Here is a 23,579-nt window from a genome sequence, read left to right as displayed (position 1 = left end):
CCAGACGAGGACACTAGCGATTTTTACTCTAGGTTTGAGAAATGTTTTACTATCAATAGTGGCCTTAAGCCCGGTAGCGGTTCATATCCCCATCTGTTCGTGAGCAAACTAGTGGAAAATTCCCTACCAGAGGTAAAGTATAGGGTACTGAAGGTTGAGAGTACTTGGCAAGCAAACAGCCCTTCTCAAATGTTACAGATGTTACAATATCACCAGAACAGAATTAGAGAAGAACACGACCAGGAAAAGAGACGCATGAAAGACACAAAGATGAAAATGCTGGTGGCCCAATCGACACCAGCAAACACAAACACGAACAAGAATAGCACGAAACAAACTGGTGGGACCTGTAATTATTGCAAGAAGCCAGGCCACTTCGTAAATGAATGTGCAGTCCTGAAACACAATATAGCTATAGGTAAAACAAAGCCACGTCCTTATCCTCCCAAGGAAAATAACACACATCAGACATCAGATACGTTTCCACCGCCGCCACCGCCTGTCCATGCACCTGCACCAGCCCACGCCACAACACAAATGTATGAGCACGCTCAAACTAACTATCCAGAATACCAAGCATATTCATGAAACAGCCCAGAGAGGGAATTCGACTTGCCCCTTATTCCAGTTCCTGTGGACCAAGAGGGTCCCTATGTACATGCACGTTTACTAGGACAAGATAAAAAGTTTTTGATTGACACTGGGGCGAGTAGAACTACCATCAGTCATTCCGAGGTTCCAGGGGCACCCCTCTCGGGCTCAAAGAGCATATCCCTGGGCTTTTCAGGAAAGCCTATTATTAATGAGGTTTCAGAACCAGTCTCTTTAGGAGTTGGTCCACTAATACATACAACAGACTTACTGCTTACTAAATCATGTCCAGAAAACTTACTTGGTATAAAGACATTAAAGGAACTGGGAGCAATTATCTGTTGCTCGCCAGAAGGAGTGCGACTGTATTTACGTGATTTCAAAGGACATTTTGTAATGAAAGATATTGACATCAGGCTCCGAAATGTACCACAGCACCTATGGGCACAAGGCCCGACTGACGTAGGTTTCATGAACATTACACCACACCAGGTCACCCTCAAGAAAGGAGTAGTGCTGCCACGGATTAGACAATACAAAATCCCACCTGAGGCTGAAGTAGGGTTACTGAGAATAATCGATTAACTCATTGCACAAGGGGTGGTGGTAGAGACGGATTCAAACATATGCAACTCACCTGTTCTTCCTATTCTTAAACGAACTGATCCTAATACAACACCTGTCTATAGATTAGTTGTGGACCTGCGAGAATTAAACAAATGTGTGGTGCCACAGTACCCTGTGGTCCCGGACATTTCTTCATTATTGACTGCTATTGATGCGAAGGCTACGTTCTTTACAGTTATCGATCTGAAGAACGCATTTTTCAGTATCCCAATACATCCAGACAGCCAGTATCTTTTTGGTTTCAGTTTGAAAGGCCGCAGCTTCAGATTCACAAGAGCACCACAGGGCTTCACGGAAAGTCCTAGCATCTACAGTCAGGCACTCAAACGACAACTAGACAGTATTCATATGCCTACCACTACAGCACTGATACAGTATGTAGATGACATTCTCATCACTGCAAGATTGGAAACTGACTGTGAAAAAGCATCACTCACGGTTTTACACTTCCTGGCTGACAAGGGGCACAAAGTGTCCCCTTTGAAGCTACAATTCTGTGAACAGCAAGTGGCGTACCTTGGGCACTTGCTATCCAAGGAGGGTAGGTGACTGACACCAGAACGTATTCAATTGATTTCTGGCCTTTCACAGCCCAAGACACAAAAGGAGGTACGTGCATTCATTGGCCTCACTTCATATTGCCGGCAGTGGATTCCCCAGTATGCTTACATAGCCAAGCCCCTAATACAGTTGACAACACAGGAGGCAGCTTCTACTAATGTCCTCCCTTGGACACAAGAACACACTGTGGCATTTGAAGAATTAAAAAGAGCTTTATGTCAAGCACCAGTTTTAGCGACCCCTGATTACAACAAATCTTTTATGCTTTTTGTGACAGAGCGGGATGGAACAGCACTATCTGTCCTAACACAAGATCATGCAGGAAAACACAAGCCCTGTGCTTATTTTTCTAGTACATTGGACCCGGTAGCACAGGCTTTGCCTGCGTGCTTAAAATCTGTTGCAGCAACAGCCTTAGCCATAAGACAAAGTGACTCGATAGTGCTGGGCCACCCCTTGACAGTACAAGTACCGCACGCAGTGGAGGTTCTCTTGAACCGAACACAAACCCAACACCTGACTGTAGCGAGACTGACAGGTTATGAGCTGACGTTATTTCAACCACACAGAGAGATCAGACGATGCAACATACTGAATCCTGCTACTCTTTTGCCCTCTAGTACAGAAAACATTCCACCACATGACTGTGTTGAAGTGATACATACCGTGACTAAATCAAGACAAGACTTGACAGATGTTGCACTCCCAGACCCTGACCTAACACTCTATGTTGACGGCTCATGCATGAGGACGGGGGCGGGAGAATTAGTGGCAGCATATGCAGTGACCACTGCTACTGAAATCATAGAGACTAAAAGAATAGACATACTGTCAGCACAAGCAGCAGAGCTCATCGCTCTGACACAAGCATGCATAAGAGCTAAGCACTTGAGAGTAAACATTTACACCAATTCACAATACGCATTCAGGGTAGTTCATGACTTCGGAGTACTGTGGAGAGAAAGAGGTTTCTTGACCTCTCACGGGGCCAAGATACAGCATGGCCCCCTTATACAAGCCCTTCTGGAAGCGATACATTTACCAACAGCCATAGCTATCCTAAAATGCAAAGCACATACTAAAGCCACAGATACCATTTCTCAAGGCAATGATCTGGCAGACCGAACTGCTAAACAGACAGCTCAGACCCCACTAGACATGACCAAATCACAGATACCATCAATGACCAAAGCCATGACAGTCAGGGATCCTTCCAGGGATGTACAAGACATACAGACACATGCTACTCTAGACGAATTAAAGAAATGGTCGGAACAAGGAGGGGTACTGACTGATCAGGGTTGGATGACTAAGGGCAAAACAACATGGTTTCTTCCTGATTCGATGGTACAAGTGATCATAAATACCGCACATAGTCCTGCACACTTAGGAGAGAAAGCAATGCTAGACAGCTTACAGAATATATGGTTCAACAAGCACCTGCGTGCAGCAGCGAAACAAAAGGTCAGAACATGTATGATCTGTTGCCAATTCAATCCAGGTAAAGGCATTCCGATGGAACAAGGTGGATTCCATCCACCTGACCACCCTTGTGAAGTCCTCCAGATGGATTATATCCAAATGGACAGATGTAGAGGTTACAAATATGTCCTGGTAGTAGTATGTTCACTGACAAGGTGGACAGAAGCTTATCCAGTTCCTGATTATACTGCTGTAACTACCGCCAGACAATTGGTGCGAGAGTTTTTCCCACGTTATGGATTACCGCGTGTCGTATATTCCGACAACGGTCAGCCTTTCTCCTCTGAACTCATGAAACAGGTGTCCCTTCTGCTAGGGTATACCTGGAAGTTCCATTGTGTATGACATCCTGAGGCAGCAGGCCTTGTAGAAAGACACAATCAGACCTTAAAGATAAAACTAGCAAAGATTTGCGCAGACAAAGGTGTAGATTGGATGGTAGCCCTGCCGGTTGCCCTCTTTTACATGCGAATGGTAGCCCATTCTAGAACAGGCTTATCTCCCTATGAAGTGGTCTTTGGTAGACCACCGAATATGTGGGGCACTCCAATGCCTAAAAAGATTACTGATGTTGATAGTAACATGCTGACAGATTACCTGGCTTCCTTGATGTCTGCACTACTCTCTTGTCGTTCGCAGGTTGCTGCCGCCTTCCCTGACAACACCCAGGTGAAGGAACACTCCGTCGCTCCTGGGGATTATGTCCTAATAAGGAACTTTGATAGATCGAGTCCTCTTGAGCCGAGGTGGAAGGCGCCGAAGTTAGTGTTATTAACCACGAGGACAGCCGTTAAAGTCGAAGGACGGAAAGGATGGGTTCATCTTCATCATTGTAAACGCTACTTCGGGAATAACGATTCTTTTAAAAAAGGACACGACCTTTTCAGACTTTGAGCCCCCTTTACTAGAGGAGACTCCCCAGCAGGAGTACAAAGCTAAACTTAGATCTAAAAAGTCAGAACCCGTTTGATCAATTAAGTCCACTAGGTGGTGAAGCGGTTGAACATGTATTCTGGCTTGCATAAGATCTCGGACAATAATAATGATAAAAAGAGCAAGATGAAAAGCAAATACTGTAAAATATTACGTGGTAGATGTATAGTGACTTTGATTTTTCTATTTCTTCTGTGCATCATGATAATATGTATCAGCTTAATACTACATGCTATTTTTCCTCCTATTGCCTCACTCTTACACTCCTCTACTAATGATACCATAAAGCACACATTTAGTGATCTGCCATCCCATGAGCTATCATATCGACTTGCCTTACGCAACAATACCTTTATTCAGATGCTGCACCGTTCACATCAGACTAGTAATGCTACAGACTGCTGGGTCTGTGGCCGACTTCCCCCGTATCAGAAGGTGAAGGGAGTGTTGCCTCTTTTCCCTTTTCCATTCTCCCATAATGGTTCTTGCGGAGCATGGTTTGCCTTAATGACATCCATCAACGGTGATGCCAAAGAATGCCAAGACAAGGAGTGTAGGGGCGACTGGGTATGGGGTAACTTGAATAAAGTCATGAATGAAGCATGTTTCCCAGATGAAGAAGGTCTTCCCCAAAGGAAAGGTACAGATCTAGAAAATGAAGAGTATCTGCAAGGAAATGCGACCCTCGACTTTATAGTGTTGAATGTCAAGCCCATACACAATTTAGGTCCATCCTCAATTACAGTCCTGCCAGTAAAAGGGAACTTGTGTGTCAGAAAAGAAGGCTCAGTACATTTGGGGCACAGCGAGTGTAATACTATAATAGTGTTTAAAGACAAAGGAAAGTCCTATTTCAGAGCATCACGACACCCCTACTTTATTTGTGGCCAGACAGCCTATGTGCAACTGCCCTTAGACTGGGGTGGGACGTGCTACATATCATTTCTTTTACCACCCGTTTTCTTGGCCCCATCGAACTATCATCAAGATCTCCAACTAGCACTTATCAGACACAGACGAGGGCTCGATGCCTCCGGCATTGACCAGACTGAGACAGCTTGGGAGCAATATACAGATTTCAACAAAGGATTCTTTTTCTTCATAGGTCCCGTCCAGAATAGTAAACTTATCCGCAGGCTAACAAGGATTCTAGAAACCGTTGCAAATGAGACTGCATCAGCCCTGGGGAACTTGACCCAGGAACAGTCTGCTATGAGAATGGTCGTTCTTCAGAATCGTCTTGTTCTTGACGTCATCCTGGCGGATAGGGGCGGGGCTTGTAGGGTCATCGGCTCCAGCTGTTACGTTTTCATCCCTAATAACGCACCGTCTGTATACAAAGCAATAACAAGGCTCCACAAGATTGCCCAAAGCATACATCAAGACCCAGGCACGTGGACTTGGTCCAGTTGGCTCTGGGGAGTAATATCGGCATGGGGATGGAAAGTGTTGACCGTCTGTGGGTTAATACTACTAATGATATTCAGTTGTTGTCTATGTCTGCAGTGTGGCCCGGCCATTTGCGGTCTGTGTGCTACTGCATGTGTTCCACATCCCCATTTACAGAGCATTGAAAATGGAAAAATAATGCTGCAAGAACAGATTGTCTCATGAGAATAGATGTGACATGAAGGGTCCACTAGGGGACAAGGAGGGAATGAGGAAATAAAAATTGTGAGGCCTATGTGTCCCCATGTGCCCCCCCAACGCTTTATGTACACATGCATGTATCTCATGCATTTCCCCTCCATGGCCTGTCTATCATGATGCTTATGCTATAACGTGGCCTGCCATCATCCAGTCTCCCATGAGAGAAACGACAAATCTGCACTGAGGCCTACACGTTTTGCATCATGTTTTCCTGTACTCGTGTCATTTCATGAAAGCCCATTATTGTGGCTCAGCCAGAGCCGAAAAGAGGTTTCAGGCCTCAGACGCTCTGAGAGCTGCAGCTGCGTATCCTTGGCCTTGCACACTTGGGCCTCAGCCAAAGGGGCCCTGTCCGAGGTGCCGAGACAGTATTGAGCACGGTTATCTGCTTACTCCTACTGAACCACATTCCTGCCTGGAGAAGGAGGAATAAACACGACCCGTCTGCAAGGAGAGAGCCTAGCCTTTCTGTCTCTTTTCGTGTGATTGCAAAGCTCACGTCAGTGAAAAACCCATAGCCCCCATGTAAGGCCTACGCAGTGAATGAAGAAATAGATGCCACATCGGCTCTTGGTGATGGGCAACCTATGTCACAAATCAGTCCCTGCCCCAGACTTTAGATATCAGATATTACAAGATGTGCTGGTCATCCTGACACTGAAGGCCTCACTTCCAGACTCCCCGATTGCACAGCAGCCCTTCCCCACGTCAGTTACACGTCATGCTCAAGTTGAGCACAAGTAAGGCAAAGTTCCAGTAAAGTTCCAGCTGATCACGCAACCCCTTCTAGGCATCCACCCACCTATGACATTCACCTATGATCATCAAGTGGACGCCCACCTTCACGCCTACTTACACACCCACATGCTCTTATCTCATTCTCTCTTGCTCTGCCTGAAGCACTCCTGCTTACGTATATTATTGAATGTATATATACTGTACTCTGTGAATAAAGTGCGAGAATTCTGATCAGAAGACCGTCCTGATCCCTTGTGGTGATGGAACTATTCTCCCTATAACTCGAGTTATTTGAATAAAGCCCTTTTGAACCTGATACCACAGACTCAGCCTCTTGCTTTATGCATGATCATATTGATACATATAGAAATTCAGAGTGCGTAATACTTTATTTACGACAGGTGCACAAAACTAGGGCCCTGAAAGGCAGTCCCTTACCCTAAGAGTCAGTTTGCAGAACGGGTAGGATGGGTGGGGCGGTGAGGAATCCATAACTAATCTTAAGTAAGTAACTTGTTCACCTGAAAGAGACAATTAGTTATGGATTCCTCACCTTAGAATAGATACTCCAGCAATACCAACCCCAGAGGTGGGTCTGCGAACTAAGTTCACAGCAGAAAGTCCTGGAGAACTAAACAGCCAAAAAAGCAGTCTCTCCGGACTTGGCTGTCCAGGTAGTAGTGTTTAGTAAACGTGTGCAATAAAGCACACGTAGCTGTCTGGCAGATGTCATCAATGGGGACTCCACAACGCAAAGCAGTAGTGGCTGCCGTTGCCCTGGTGGAATGGGCTCGCAACCCCACTGAAGGTTCCTTTTTCGCTAGGGAATAGTAGATTTTGATGCAGAGAACAACCCATCGAGAGTTGGTCCTTTTTTGCACGGCCGACCTTTCTTGGTGCCCACATAGCCAAAAAAGAGCTGATCTTCCACCCGGAATTGTTTTGTGCGATCCAGATAGAATGAAAGCGCACGTTTTGGATCCAGACGGTGGAGCCTCTCCTTCTCTTTAGAAGGATGCGGAGCGGGAAGAAGGTGGGAAAAGAGATGGTCTGTCCTATGTGGACAGAGGTAACCACTTTGGGAAGGAATGAAGGCCTAGTGCGAAGGACAACTTTGTCCGGATCAGGAAAGAAGGTTTGGAAGAAAGAGCCTGAAGCTCACTCGCCCTGCGAGCAGAGGTGATGGCAACCAGAAAGGCAGTTTTAAGTGTCAGAAGTCTGAGAAGACAGTTATGTAGTGGCTCAAAAGGAGCACACATAAGGTAGGTCAGAACCAGGTTCAAGTCCCACTGGGGCATTACGAAAGGAATTGGAGGAAACGAGTAATGCCCTTAAGGAAGCGATTTACAATAGGGGACTTGAAAAGAGAAGGCAGGTCAGGAAGCCGAAGTAAGGCCGAAATGGCTGAAAGATAGACTTTTAGAGAGCCCAGGGCAGAGCCCTGCTGGGCTAAAGAAAGAACAAAGAGTAGAACCTCTGAAAGGGGGGCAGAAAGGGTATCCACAGCCTTTGCTGCACACCACGCCACAAACTTGTTCCATATACAGGCGTATACCATTTTGGTGCAGGGACACCTGGCTACCAAGATAATGTTACAGACTTCCAGAGGAAGGTCGAAAGCTGTCAACTGTTGATGCTCAATCTCCACGCAAGGAGGTGGAGGCTGGACAGGTTCGGTGGAGGACAGTCTGCTGCTGCTGCGACAGAAGATCCTCCCGAAGGGGCAGTCTGATCGGAGGATCGAAGACCGTGTTAAAGAACTCGGGATACCAGAATCTCCGTGCCCAATCCGGAGCCACAGAAAAATGACTTGGGCCCGGTTGCGCTTGATCTTCAGCATTCCTGGCAGAAGTGGTATAGGCAGAAAGGCGTATAGAAGACTGCAATTCCACTTGAAAACGAAAAGCATCGCAGAGCGAGTGCCACCTTGGAAATTCCAACGCGCAGAACTGCTGACACTGCACGTTCTCTTCGGTGGCGAACAGATCTAACCAAGGCTCTCCCCACTGCTGAAAGAGACCTTGCACCACCTCCGAGTGAAGACACCATTCGTAATCCATCATGCACCGGTGGCCGAGTTCGTTCGCCCTGGTGTTGAGAGAACCTGACAGGTGTTGAACCACCAGGGACATGCCCTGATGTTACAGCCACTTCCAGAGACAAAGTGCCTCCTGACATAGGGTCCACAACCCCTCCTGCCTTGTTTGTTGCAGTACCACATGGCAGTGGTGTTGTCCGTTAACACCTGCACTATGTCAGTGCAAGACGGATCGGCCAAAGCTCCAGAAGGTTGATGTGGAGCCCGGACTCCGCCGGAGACCAGAGGCCTCTGATCCCCGCCTCCCACATGAGGCCGCCCCACCCCAGTAGTGATGTATCTGTCACCATTGTGAACTCTGGCTGGGGAAGGGAGAGGGACCTGCCGTTGACCCAATCCTGGTTCATTCGCCACCACTGCAATTGATGTGCAGTGCCCTCCGAGATCTGGATGCAATCTAAAAGATTTCCCTGATGCTGTGCCCACTGGAACTTTAGGTCCCACTGCAGAGCCCGCATATGCCACCTGGCATAGTCCACCTGCAGGATGCAGAAAGCCATGAGGCCCAGTAGCCTCAGGGTCATTCTGACCGAAACCCAGGATAGCGGCTGAAAGATCAGAATCATAGCCCAAATATCCTGGACTCGCTGCTCGGGAGGATAAGCCCGAAACTGTGCTGTGTTCAGAACCGCTCCGATGAAAAGGAGCATCTGAGAGGGAATCAGGTGTGACCTCGCCACATTGATGGTGAACCCCAGCGAATGCAGGAGGTCGGCTGTAGGCTGTAGTCTGGAGGTGGGAGACGACAACATGGGGCGAGCCAGCCTTCAACAGCCAGTCATCGAGAGAGGGAAAGACTGGAACTCCTGATCTGCACAGATGAGCTGAGACCACCGCCATCACTTTCGTGAACACCCGAGGGGCGCTGGTAAGGCCAAACGGGAGCACGGTAAATTGAAAGTGCTGGTGGCCTACCATGAACCGTAGATAACACCGATGGGCCGGCGTGACGGGGATGTGAAATTAAGCGCTCTGCAAGTCAAACGGTACCATCCAGTCTTCTGGGTCGAGGGCAGACAGGACCGGAGCCAGTGTCAACATTTTTGAACTTTTCCTTCTGGAGGAAGCGGTTGGCGTTCCTGAGATCCAAGATAGGACGCAGGCCCTTATCCTTTTTGGGTACCAGAAAGTAGTGGGAAGAACAATCACGACCTACTTCTGGGGCAGGAATTCGCTCGATTGCTTCCTTGGCCAAGAGCCATAACTTTCTGTTGGATAAGGGCCAAGTGATCCTCCGACATGCGATGGAATGGAGGTGGCATGGATGGAGTGGTAGTCTCGAAGGGGAGGGATTAGCCCCTTCGGACTATCTGCAAAACCCACCTGTCTGACGTGATGTTGAGCCAGTGGTGGAGGTGACGGCGAATCCTGCCGCCCACTGACGAATGGTGGCCCTGAAAGGTCAGACTACGAGGGCTTGGCGGCAGCTGCAGAGGGGGCGCTAGTGGACTGGCCCGCTGCTGGCCCCCAGACCCACGACGGTTGGTCCCTACCACCCCGGCAGCACAGAGGCTGGATAACTTGCGCAGGCCTGTGGCTCTGGTCGGAACGTGGCAGGGCACCCCTTTCGTAGCCATGAAAGGGGTGAAAAGCAGACTGTGTGGGGTGGGAGGTGGAAGCGTCGCCCAAGGATCTGGCCGTAGCCCTGGAGTCCTTAAAGCGCTCGAGCGCATTGTCTGCCTGGCTAATGGCATGTCCAAAAGTGTAGCTTGGAGATCACATGAAAAGTCAGTGGACCTCAGCCAGGAATAGCGTCTCAGGGCTACTAACCTTGAAATCGTCCTGCCTAGCGAGTCAGCGGTGTCCAGCCCACATCTTATGGCGAACTTCGCTGTGTCTGTCCCTTCGGCAACTGCACGGGAGAGCATGGCCCGGGCCTCCAACGGGCACTGTGGCAGCACCTGCGCGACCGTGTCCCACACAAAGTGGGAGTTACACCACATGAGACATGCGGTGTTTACCGACCGCAGTCCTAAGCTGGAGGAAGAAAACATCTTCTTCCCAAGGTGGTCCAGCTTCTTGGACTCCCTATCAGGTGGTGCGGTAGGGAATGCATCCTCGGAATTCGAAGCTTGGACCACCAAGCTCTCAGGGGTGGGGTGTTGGGAGAGGAAAATGGGGTCACCCAGGGCCGGGTGGTGGCATCGGGCAATCATCCTATCCACAGGAGCCCCTGTGTTAGGCTTGGACCAAGTGCCCAAAAGATGTCCATGAGGGCCTCATTGAATGGCAGCAGGGGCTCCGAAGAGGCCGCTGCCGGTTGAAGCTTCTTGGTCAGGAGGTTAGTCCCAACTGCCACCGTAGGAAGCTCAAAGTTTAAGGCCTCAGCCACCCTACGCAACACCACTGCATATGATGCACCCTCCTCCATAGCCACGGTAGGGGGCGAAAGCATGCCAAGGTCTGGAAATGTGTCCAGACCACTGGCCTCAGCCAATTTCTCTCTCCAGTCTGGTTCTTCCAACTGGTCTGCTAGAGGGTCCACAGACTCCCAGTACTCCTCACCCTCCTCGGGTAGCCACTCAGGGCAATAGGGAACACCAAAGGAGAACAAGGGTACAAAAGTAACGGTCGGCACCGGTCCCGATGTCGGTCCGGCTCCGTGTTCACATTGAGGGGGAGGCCGGGGTCGACATTGGTTAGAGACACAAACGGCGTCAGAGGCGACGGAGGTGTCGCCAATGGATTCGGCACTGGAGGATGTGTCACAAGGTCGACCGGCGTTGATCTGGATCCAGGCCTGGATCCCTGGGGGCCCTGTGGTGCCGGAGCTGAAGCCGCTGGCATTAAAGGCCTAGAGCCTCCAGCCAAGTGCGCGGGGCCCAAAGGCTTGCGGGCGAAGTCGGGCTGCCTAAAAACAGAATGGAGGGCTTCGTAAAAACTACGAAGTTGGGCAGGGGTTGCTCCGGCTCCCAGAAAGGGAGGGAGGCTCTATGCCACTGACGCCACCTACTGATGCGCAGGGGTAATGCTGAATAAAAATTCCCTGGATCCAGTATGATGCCTGGGGGTAATTCTAAGGTGAGGAATCCATAACTGTCTCTTTCAGATAACCCTGTCAAAAAGTGACAGAGGGTAGCTCTCTTCAAGGTTCTGTGCTAGCTGGCGTGGAAAGAAGAGAATTGACCTCGGCCAGCTGAGGTGGTGCCTACATAGGTGACGCCGATGTCACTGCCGGCGCAGACGATGACAAAGTCACGTGGAGATGACCAACGCCACCTACCGGCTCTCAAGGGTATTGCACAAGCAAAAGTCTTCCAGATCCAGCCTGATGCCTGGGAAATTCTAAGGTAAGGAATCTGCGGCTAGATGTTTCTATCAGATAAATGGTTTTTAGCCATCGAAAACAGGTCATGGGGCAGGTGGTCCTAGACAGAGTCAGTTTAGATTGGGTTTTTGAATTTGATTATTTAGGCATGAAATTGAATGACTCCCAAAAATGGCCTGCCCAGATTGGAAAAAGTACAATGATTAGGAAGCACAGAGCTGGGTCGATTGTTAGATTTGCTAGTAAGGTCTTATCGTATCCGATATCACCAGCATTGGAAATATACAAGGCCCAATCATTAGAGACACCTATCGGTCTTTCAAATGCGGTCCACATTTTGAAGAAGTTTTGGATTATGTTAATGCTCCATTGGTAAGAACTTTGTTTAGCAAATTTAGGCTTGGGGTTTTGCCATTAGCTTCTTTCACATATTCCTGGAACAAAAAAGATAAATATTCCAAATTTTGCCCCATGGGTTGCCATGAAGTTGAAAGAAAGGAACACTTATATTTTTGCTGTGATTATACAAAGCAGCATGCATGCTGGATAGTCCCTAATTGCCGTATTCCCGGGCTTGCAGACTGGCACAACGCCCTAAGAATATGTATGACAAATAATAGAAACTCTTTAGTATATTGAATTTCCAACAATCTATGCTTGACCTATCACATTAGGGCAAGGATTGTTGGGAGAAACAAGTTGTAATAACTCTCATTTATGCTTTTAAATATGTATTCTCTTAATTAGTGCAGCGCACATTTTTATCCCACCTACCTTAGCAAGTGTTTTTTGGTTGCCTAAAACTAGAAAATAATCCAGACAATACGGATGACATAGCGGACCCTTTACAAGTCCACTTCCAAGGACTTTTTTGAGGTTTTTGTTCCTCTGGTTTTTTGTCTTAGTATTGAAGTACCTCATTGACAATCGATGTATTAGGACTGTTGTGAGAAGTTGGCCTGATATATGATGTCACTAGTTCAAGTGTACACCTTGTGTCAGTCCAAACAAACCTTATGGTGATTGGTTGTAAAGTCAATCTTATAGACCAGCTATCCTAGTGGTAGCATGGACAAGAGCAGTCTTAGGCTAAACTCTGTATGGCATGTGAAGCCAGCTGTTACACCATTTGCAATCCCTTGAATACCAAATGAAAGGACACCACAACAGATATATTATAAAAATAGAATGTATTTATTCTAGACAAAATACCCTCAGCACTCTTTATGAGATTCAAGGTAAGTACAACACAGTCTTATTTAAGCATACATAAGTTACACAGGTAAGTAATACAGTTAGGCCCTAGGTTCCACGCAAACCATATACTAAGTAAGTGGTATAAGAACCACTGTCACGAACACAGGTTAGGCCTAGGCAATCGCTGGGGCTACACTATACTACCAGTTGCTAGGCAGTGGGAGGCCCACGGGATTCAGGTGCAGAGTGGAAACACTCACGCGTAATGCGTTAAAGTCGATAGAAATAGTAATGTTTAGAAATTAAGAGTTTTAGGACACTTCGGAAGGAGCTAGGAGTTGGAGACTTGGAAACTAGACCTTAGGATAGTCAATACCCTTGTGAGCACCGGAGTACTCAAGTTACCTAGCCCACGGGCTGCGGGTGCATAGGTGTGAACTTGCGTCGGGTTTCGTCGTCGACTCCTATGGATGTCTGAAGAAAAGATGCTGACAGGCAGTCAGTGAAGAGTGTCCGGTGGATCCCAAGATTGGAATCAAGAAGGAGGGTACCTGCAAGCAGAGGGGACAGAGTCTAGGTCACCAGCCAGGAGCAGGGAAGGAACCAGGCGATGACGTGAAGATGCAGGTGAAGAGGTGAAGCTTGTCGCAGCAGCCACGGGTACCAGGAGGCGTCGAGGACGACCAGAATCCGGAGGCGAGCTGTCCCACGAGGGCTCTTGCTGTTGGCGGCGTCGATGTCGAGTTCGGACCCAACAAGCCTTGGCAAGCGCAACCCACGCAGGATGAAGGATTCGCTTCTGTTGCAGACCAGGAAGGCCTGAGGTGCTTCTCTTTCACAGGGAAGCAAGGGCCAGTCTGGAGGAGCCAAACCAGCGGTGGAAAGTTAAAGGTTCGTCGTCACAAAGGCTACTAGCCAACGGGCAAGCAACCGGACAGACGCGAGCAGGAAAATGCAGAAGGGCCCCACGCGGAACTCGTGGAGTGTGGAGGGCTGATCTTCGGTGCAGATGGTGCTCGGGGTTGGGGCTTCTCAATCCCCAGAGCACAACTTCGAGGATGCCTCAGAAGCTGCGCTGGAAGCAAGTAGCCAATTTTCCCAGGTAGCCGGTCCCACGTCTCTCGTTGCCTCCACGGATCTCAGCTTTGCTGTGGATCAGGGTCGGAGAAGTCTGGAAGTCAAGGCGCTGGTCGGGCTCTGCAGTCGGTTCCTCGTAGAACTTTAGGCAAAGCAAACGGCAGGTCGCTTGATGGTGCCTGTTTGCACAGGGTGGCCACTCCTTGGCCACAAGGGAGATTCTTCAGTCTTCTTCCGTAGTCGAATGTCGAAGGACCAGAGTTTCTGTTCAAGTTTCAGTTATCAGGATAATCCAAAGTCCTAGGGACTCAGCTCCCACTCTTATACTAATCTGGGGGGCTGGGTTACCTGCTAGGTCCCTCCTATGGGTGGGACCAGGGAGGGGGGTGGTTACACCCCCTTCCCTTTGTCCAGTTTCGCACCAGGACTGGGGCTGGAGTGCCCCAGCACCGGTTGGAACCGGACTATGCATGGGACACCTTGTGTGCCCCAGGCAGTGTCTCGTTTCTTTCATCCCTCCCTGCCCCAATACACTAAGTCCTGTCTAGGGTGGTGCTAGCACCTCCCAAGGCAGGAAACCTATTGTCCAAGCCTCCCTCGCTGGAACGTCTCCCAGCAGCAGGAGGTCAGACTCGTGTCTGTGGCAGCAGCACCCATTTTGTGATGCTGGGGCTCTGGTTAACTTTAACCGGGTAGTAGGTCTTCAACATGTCTTCTCCCTCTAGAAGGGAGGAATACTATCCTCATCGCCAGAAATGGTGTGGGGGTAGTATTCCAAAGTGTTAGACACCTTACACACGACATGTTTTGATAAAGCCAAACCATAGTTACCATAACCGCGAGGATTATAAGGCCATTTAAGAGTATATGGTAGGCAATATCATAGAACAGCTATAAGGACATGGTTCCGAAAGCTGCAGACAGGCTCAGCTCATGCTAGAGCACCATCTCACATGTTTTTTAAAAAAAAAATATTTTTATTGAGCAGAATAGAGCAGAATAGTAAGAAAGACAATTTTTTAAAGCGATTTTACAATTTCTTTCTGTTACATGTAGACATCTGGAACAACACATCCTGACAAACCAATCTAAAAACAGGCAAACAGAAAGTGTGGAGCAGCTTAAGTGCAATATGCAGTGCAATGGACCCTCGACAGTTCAAAAATCTATTGTGCCAAAATACCTAAAATAGCCAAATAAATGATCTGAAGAAGTATAAAACTACTAAAGTGCAATGTACAAGACTGTGAGGCTTTCTACAAGATTTCAATTTTATATTAATAACAGTTTATCTACTAGCCTGCAGTCCATAATATGAAAATTCTCTACTTTTCCTCGCCCAACAATATCAACGTATTAAATCTTTACATCCAATCAAAAGTAAATTGTGCAAAAATACAAATTTTCTTAAAGTGCAATATGCGTAAGAGCCGTGTGCTACAGTGCAACAGTTTATCTGATGGCCTCTGCTCCACAATAAGAGAGACTTTTGCTTTATCCTCTTCTTTTTTCCTGGCATGTTTTGATCTGTTTCATCAAATCTACAATAAATTGTGCAAAAATGCAAATTATCCTACCGTGCAACATACTAAGGTATTTAGAGCTAAAGTGCTGTGCAACTACCATACTAAAATTTTTTTTAATTTTTTTTTTATATGGCCTGATACTTATCTAAGAATTTCCAAACCCCCAAAAATGTTTTTACTGCCCCAATCCGCTTGGCATATGCTTCTTCAAATCTCCTAGTCCTCCACATTTTAATTAACCATTCCGAGTAGGTAGGAATCTGTTCTGTTCGCCACTTTTGTAAAATCAATGACCGTGCTATTGCAGCGCCAATAGCCACGAACGTTGCTTCTGCTTTATTTAGGTCAGCTCCTACTCTAGTGATCCCAAACAGCGCTACCTCTGTTTCAGGATTGATATTTTTATCCATTGCATTGCTTATAGTTGAAAAAAAATTCTTCCAAAAAATCTGAAGTTTTGGGCATGTAAAACAGATATGTAGCCAGTCTCCCTCTCCCAAGGCCTGGCACCGAAAGCAATTATTAGCAACCCCGGCATGACGTTTATTTAATACTGCCGGAGTATAGTATGCCATCCACATTGAAAGAAAGGCCATCCTTTTGAAATTGGCCGCTCTCAATGCTTTATTACCCATTAATGCAATCTGCTGCCACTCTAGCTGGGAAAATTTGCAATTAGTTTCTTTTTTTTTTTTTTTTAAACTTGTTTTTATTTTATTCATCAGCAGCAGCACAATACAGCAATCAGACACATAATTTTCCACGATGAAGAGCAATGCAGTAGCCCCTGAATGCGGCAAGTTGGCAGAAAACAGTGCAACAGCGGTACATTTCTCCAACATCCACCATCCCGCTCCCCCAGCCCCAGGCTCCCCCATCCTAGTCTGAGTCTGAGGCATCGTCTTCAGGGTCCGAGGGCGGGTCACAGATGTCACCCCTATAGGAGTTCCACGCTCCCCATACTTTACTCCATTTGCCAGGACAGCCCCGTCTAATAAAGGCCGACTTCTCTGCAAACATGGCCTCGTCCATGTCTGTGCCCCAAGCAGTGAGGCGCGGCAGTTCCCCTGTCCCCCATTTTTGAGCTATGTTGCGTTTAGCTATCATTAATCCTAATGTGGCCCAGCCCTGCGCCAGGCGCGAGAGGTCGTTAGGCTCCCATATATTCAGCAGGCAGCGTCTGGGCTCCGGCACCAGCGTGACTCCCCCCGACTGCGACAGCATGTTCATCACCCCCCGCCAGTACTCCTGAAGCACGGGGCATTCCCATATGGTATGGAAGAAGCCTCCCACCTCCCCGCAACCACGCAGGCAGAAAGGATGTGTCGCGCTGCCGATATTATGCAGTGTGTGCCTGGTGTAATAGGAGCGGTGGAAGATGCGAAGCTGCACCAGCCTGAGCCTCGATGGTATACCCGCCTCCCGTGGCGAGGCCAGCGCCTCTCGCCACTCCGGTTCGTCGAATTCCCCCAGATCACGGGACCATTTCTCGCGGAGAGGGCCCATTGGGTCTGGTGGTTGTTAATCAGCTTACGGTACGTAAACGATGTGGCCCTTTTCGGCATATAATCCGTTAATAACCGGTCCTCCAAGGGCGATGCCTCTGGTACCGCCACACCCGGTGTTAGCCGTGCCAGCAAGGCGTGTTTAATTTGCGTGTAGCGGAACCATTCAGAAGGCGCCAGTTCATATTGCTGTTGGAGACGGTCGAATGTGATAACGTCATTCCCATGCCACATGTCGCCAATCGTAGAGATCCCTATAGCGTCCCACTTGTCAAATCCCCTGCTGTGCCAGAGCCTCCCAAGCTGCCTGGTGTCCCACAGCGGTGTAAGCTTGGTCAGCACCCCGCGCCACCCTAACCTGGCCTGTGCTGCATGCCATATGGCCACCGTTTGTCTGAGAGGGCCGACGAGAGCCGGAGTCAGCCCACCATCGTACAATCAATCATAGGCATTTATAACGCGCACTACTCACCCGGAGGGTCTCAAGGCGCTTGGGGGGGGAGGGGGGGGTCCGCTACTGCTCGAACAACCAGGTCTTGAGCTTCTTCCTGAAGGAGAGGTGGTCTTGGTTCAGGCGTAGGTCGGGAGGGAGGGCGTTCCAAGTCTTGGCGGCCAGGTGGGAGAAGGATCTTCCTCCTGTTGTCGCTCTGTGGATGCGGGGGACGGCGGCGAGGGCGTGACTGGTCGAGCGGAGGTGGCGTTTGGGAGCGTAGAAGTTGAGGCGGCTGTTGAGGTAGGTCGGGCCTAGGTTGTGTAGGGCTTTGTGCGCGTGGGTGAGGAGCCGGAAGGTGATTCTTTTGTTGATCGGGAGCCAGTGCAGGTCTCTCAGGTGTCTGGAGATGTGGCTTCGTCTGGGGACGTCGAGGATGAGTCTCGCCGAGGCGTTCTGGATCCGCTGGAGTCTCTTCTGGAGCTTGGCGGTGGTACCGGCGTAGAGGGCGTTGCCATAGTCCAGTCGACTGGTGACGAGGGCCTGGGTGACCGTCTTCCTGGTCTCGGTGGGGATCCACCGGAAGATCTTACGTAGCATGCGCAGGATGTTGAAACAGGACGAGGAGACGGCGTTGACTTGCCTGGTCATGGAGAGGGAGGAGTCCAGGATGAAGCCCAGGTTGCGTGCGTGGTCTGTCGGTTTGGGTGCGTTGCCCAGGGCGGGGGGCCACCAGGAGTCGTCCCAGGCGGAGGGTGAGGAGCCCAGGATGAGGACTTCTGTCTTGTCTGTGTTCAGTTTCAGGCGGCTGGTCGTCATCCACTCGGCCACGTTTTTCATCCCTTTGTGTAGGTTGGCTCTGGCGGTGGCAGGGTCGTTGGTCAGGGAGAGGATCAGCTGGGTGTCATCGGCGTAGGAGATGATGTTCAGGTTGTGTTGGCGTGCGATGGCCGCAAGGGGGCTCATGTAGATATTGAAGAGGGTGGGGCTGAGCGAGGAGCCCTGAGGGACGCCGCAGATGACTTCCGTGGCTTCTGATCTGAACGGGGGCAGGCGGACTCTCTGTGTCCTTCCGGTGAGGAAGGAGATGATCCATTCCAGTGCCTTCTCCTTGATTCCGACGTTGCTGAGGCGCTGCACTAGGGTGCGGTGGCAGACAGTGTCAAATGCCGCGGAGAGGTCCAGGAGGATGAGGGCCGCTGTTTCTCCATTGTCCAGCAGGGTTCGGATGTCGTCGGTGGCAGCGATGAGGGCGGTCTCGGTGCTGTGGTTGGCCCGGAAGCCTGACTGGGATGGGTCGAGGGAACCAGTCGTCTCGAGGAAGGCTGCCAGTTGCTTGTTGACGGTCTTCTCGATGACTTTGGCTGGAAACGGGAGGAGCGAGATGGGGCGGTAGTTCTTGAGTTCGGTGGGGTCCGCCGTTGGTTTCTTTAGTAGAGCGCTGAGTTCGGCGTGCTTCCAGCTCTCAGGGAAGGTGGCGGTGTCGAGGGAGGTGTTGATGATGTCCCGCAGGTGGGGTGCGATGACAGCGTCGGCCTTGTTGAAGATGTGGTGAGGGCAGGGGTCGGTTGGGGATCCGGAGTGGATGGAGTTCATCGTGCTGATGGTGTCTTCGAGGTTGATCGGTGTCCAGGCGTTGAGGGTGGTGGTGGGGGGCGTTGGTTTGGTCGTGGGGAGCGTTGGTTGTGTTCTGAAGCTGTTGTGTATGTCAGCGATCTTGTTGTGGAAGTAGGAGGCGAGGGAGTTGCAGAGGTCTTGCGATGGGGTGATGTCGTTGGTTCCGGCGTTGGGGTTGGAGAGCTCTCTGACGATGTTGAAGAGTTCCTTGCTGTTGTGTGCGTTGTTGTCCAGCCGGTCCTTGAATGCTGTTTTCTTGGTGGCGTGGATCAGTTGATGGTGCATTCGGGTGGCGAGCTTGAGGGTAGTCATGTTGTCCGGCGTTGGGTCTCTTCTCCAGGCTTTCTCGAGGGCATGGCAGTTCTTCTTGGAGCTCTTGAGTTCGTCGGTGAACCACGGGGCCTTCTTGCTTCCGGGTCTGCTGGGCGGGGTCCTCAGAGGGGCGAGCTCGTCCGCGCAGGTGGAGATCCATTTCGTGAGGTTGCCGGCGGCTTGGCTGGGGTTCGGTGAGCTGGCGGGAGGGTCCTGGCTCAGGGATGCGGCGAGTTGTTCGGCTGTGATCTTGCTCCAGCTTCTTCGTGCAGCCTGTTGCTGGTGGTGGTGGACCGTGGTTCTTTTGAAGGTGAAGTGGATGCAGCTGTGGTCCGTCCAGTGGAGTCCAGTGGCGTGGCTGAAGGAGATGTCTTTGCTGGACAAAAAGACGGCGTCGAGTGTGTGTCCAGCGAGGTGGGTGGGGGTGGTCACCAGCTGCTTGAGTCCGAGGGTGGCAAGGTTGTCAAGCAGGGTGGTGGTGTTGCGGTCGTTGTTGTTCTCCAGGTGGAAGTTGATGTCCCCGAGGAGGATGTAGTCAGCGGAGGGGAGGGCGTGCGGGCTGATGAAGTCGGCGATGTCTTCGCTGAATTGAGTGCGTGGTCCCGGGGGTCGGTAGATCAGGGTGCCTCTGAGGGTGGTCTTGGGGTCGGTGTGGATCTGGAAGTGCAGGTGTTCGGCGGTTGTCAGGGTGTCGTCGGCGTTGGTCGAGATACGGATGATGTCCCTGTGGATGATGGCGATGCCTCCTCCAGTCTGGTTGTCGCGGTCTCTCCGGATGATCTTGTAGCCCTCTGGGATGGCGATGTCGGGCGCTGAGGAGTCGTTCATCCAGGTTTCCGTGAGGAAGGCAACGTCAGGAGCTGTGGTGTCGAGGAGGTTCCAGAGTTGAACGGCGTGTCTGTGGACGGAGCGGGTGTTGAGCAGGATGCACTTGAGGTGGTTGCTGCTGGTGTTCCGTTTGGTGGGTGCTGAAGCAGTGCAGGTCCGGATGCAGGAGAACTTGCAGGACTGGCAGGTGAAGGGTCCGTGGGTGCGTCTCGGAGTGGCTCGGTAGCACCCGGGGGTTCGGCCGGTGTTGAGTGCGTTGAGGGTGGCGGCATCGTAAGTCCGGCGGGTGGGGTGGCCTCTGCGGGGGCCAGGGGTCCTGGCGCTGGGCGCGGTCCGGGCGCGGTCCAGGCGCGGACGGGCGCAGACGGGCTTACCTTCGGCGCTCAATCGGTGCTCCCGCTGCGCGCGTCCGCTGCGCGGTCGCTCTGGGGGCGTCATAAGAGGGGAGCCGGGAGGGAGGGTCTGCGAGGAGCGCGGGACCCAATCGGCGGGCGGGGGGGCGGGGTCTCGTTGGTAGCGGCGGGAAACCTGGGGGCTCGGCGGCGGCTCTGAGGTGGCTGGGGCGCCGCTCGCCGGCCCTGTGGCGGCTGGGGCGGCGCTCGGCGGCCCTGTGGTGGCTCAGGCAGCAGGTGGCAGCAGGAGGCTCAGCAGGTAAGGAGCAGGCGGGAGGTGTGGGGGCGACCAGGCCGAGGGCGCAGTGGTCACTGGTACAGGGTTGCCAACACACCTCGCTCCCCCATTATGTCCCTATCCGCTCTGAATGCCGGGTCATGAAGCCACTGGTTTATTACTTTGAGCTGCGCTGCCCAATAATAGAGCTGAATGTCGGGAAGCGCTATCCCCCCGTCGTACCAGCCGCGAGTCAATTTTGACTGCGCTATGCGCGGCGGTCTGCCACCCCACAGAAGGGTAGTCACCTGCGCTGCTATCGCTCGGAAGTAGTCTGGCGGGACGCGATACGGTGTGTTTTCCAGCACGTAGACGAACCGGGGCAGGGCCATCATTTTAAAGAGGGCCGCCTTCCCCAGCAACGTGAGCGGTAGCGTACCCCAGTGACGCACATCGTGCCTGAGACGGTCTAATGGGGGCTGCAGATTTAGTTGTAGGAAGTCCGCGGGGTTGGCCGTGATATGGATACCCAGATACTTAAACGACTCCGTCACCGTCTGCAACGGGCAGTCCACGGGGAGCTGGGCCGCACAGCACATAAAGCACCGATTTCGACCAGTTGATAGTATAACCGGACGCTCTCCCGAAAATATCACAAATGTTGAGTAGTGCAAGGATAGAGCGTCTCGGGGAGGAGAGATAGAGTAGCACGTCATCCGCGTAGAGGGAGATACGATCCTCCCAGTCATTTGTCCATTTAAGTCCCCGTATTTGGGGTTCCCAGCGGATTCAAGCCGCCAAGGGTTCTAGCACCAGAGCGAAGAGCAGGGGCGACAGGGGGCATCCCTGTCGGGTGCCACGCGTCAGGGGAAAGTCTCTCGATGTGTGTCCGTTCACGGCCACATGGGCCAGTGGTTGAGCATATAAGAGCCGGACCCAGGCCCTAAATTTGGGCCCAAAGCCCAAGTGCGACAATACGGCAAAGAGGAAGGGCCATTCGACCATGTCAAATGCCATTCGCGCATCCAATGAGAACAGCACCGCCGGTTCCCGCACCTGTCCCACACGGGCCAACACTCCGTGTAATCGCCGCAGATTAAGGGCCGTGCTCCTGCCCGGCATAAAACCCGATTGGTCTGGGTGCACAATGTCCGGCAAATGCGGCGTTAGCCTGGATGCCAAGAGTTTCGCGAGGATCTTCGCCTCTGCGTTCAGCCGAGAGATAGGGCGATAGGAAGTGCATTCTGACGCCGGCTTGCCAGGTTTTGGTATAGCCACGATAGTAGCTGTCCGTTGGTCCTGCGGGAGTACACCCGCTCGGAGACTATCCGTAAACATGTTGAGCAAATGAGGGGCGACCGTTCCGGCCATTCGCTTGTATAGCTCGACCGGTATACCGTTAGGTCCCGTCGCCTTACCCGACTGCAGCGCAAGGACTGCCATTTGCACCTCCTCCACTGTAATGTCAGCCTCCAAGACATCCGCCGCCTCAGGGGCGAGCCGGGGCATCGCCAGATCCTGCAAATACGTCCCTGTCTCCTCTTCTGTCATGGAGGAGCTGGAGGAGTAGACCCGCCGAAAGTGACGCGCGAGAGTGTCCGCTATCTCGCCAGGTTTTGTTAGCACCTGACCTGCCTCAGAGGTGAGCTGCGCTATCCACCTGGTTCCACCCTCCCTCCTGTCAAGCCACGCCAGGAGCTTCCCTGTCTTATCCCCCAGGTCGTATATCCTGTGCCGTGTGGCCAGCAGCTGCTGCTTCGTATGCTCCGTAAGGTGCGCCCGATACTTGGTCTGCGCAGCCCTCAGGGCTGCGGCTGACTCCAGAGTTGGGTCCCGAGCCTCCGCCGAGCCTCCGCCAAGCGCAGGTCCCGTTCAAGCAACTGTAGCTCCGCCAGCGTCGCACGCCTGTGCGCCGCCATGGTAGTGAGCGCCTGATCTCGGAGGACTGTTTTGTATGCCTCCCATAATATCGTCGGTGAAGCAGCAGAAGGGGCATTTTCCTTAAAGAAGAGACCCGTCGCCTTTGACAGCGCTTTATGTATCGCTGGGACCTGGAGACAACCGGGACGTATCACCGGAATACGGCGACGTGCGAGGCAGTAACAGTCATATTTCAGAAGTATAGGGGAGTGATCGGAGAAACCCCTAGGTCTAATCTCAACACTATCTATATTGCGAGGACAGTTAGTGGAACCCAGGAAGTAGTCAATCCTAGTAAGACTGTTATGCACCCCCGAGTGGTACGTGTATTGCTTTGTCGTTGGATGGTGCAACCGCCATAAGTCCAGCAGGCCCATGGCCTCCAGAAAACCTCCGAACCGGGACAGTCCCGCCCCACCTGCTCGCCGAGGGTGCCTATCAAGTGCTTCGTGCACTACTGCATTAAAATCACCGCCAATGAGCAGTTCCCCCTCCGGTAGGTCGAGGAGGAATTCGCTAAGCGCCGGCAGTGCGGTGGCGTGCATTGCAGGAGGGATGTAAACGGAGACTATGTTAAGGGGCCGTCCCTCCCACTGGATGGCTATCGCCG

Source organism: Triturus cristatus, chromosome 10 (genome assembly GCF_964204655.1).
Source record: "Triturus cristatus chromosome 10, aTriCri1.1, whole genome shotgun sequence".
Lineage (NCBI taxonomy): Eukaryota > Metazoa > Chordata > Amphibia > Caudata > Salamandridae > Triturus > Triturus cristatus.
This window is presented reverse-complemented; position numbering follows the sequence as displayed.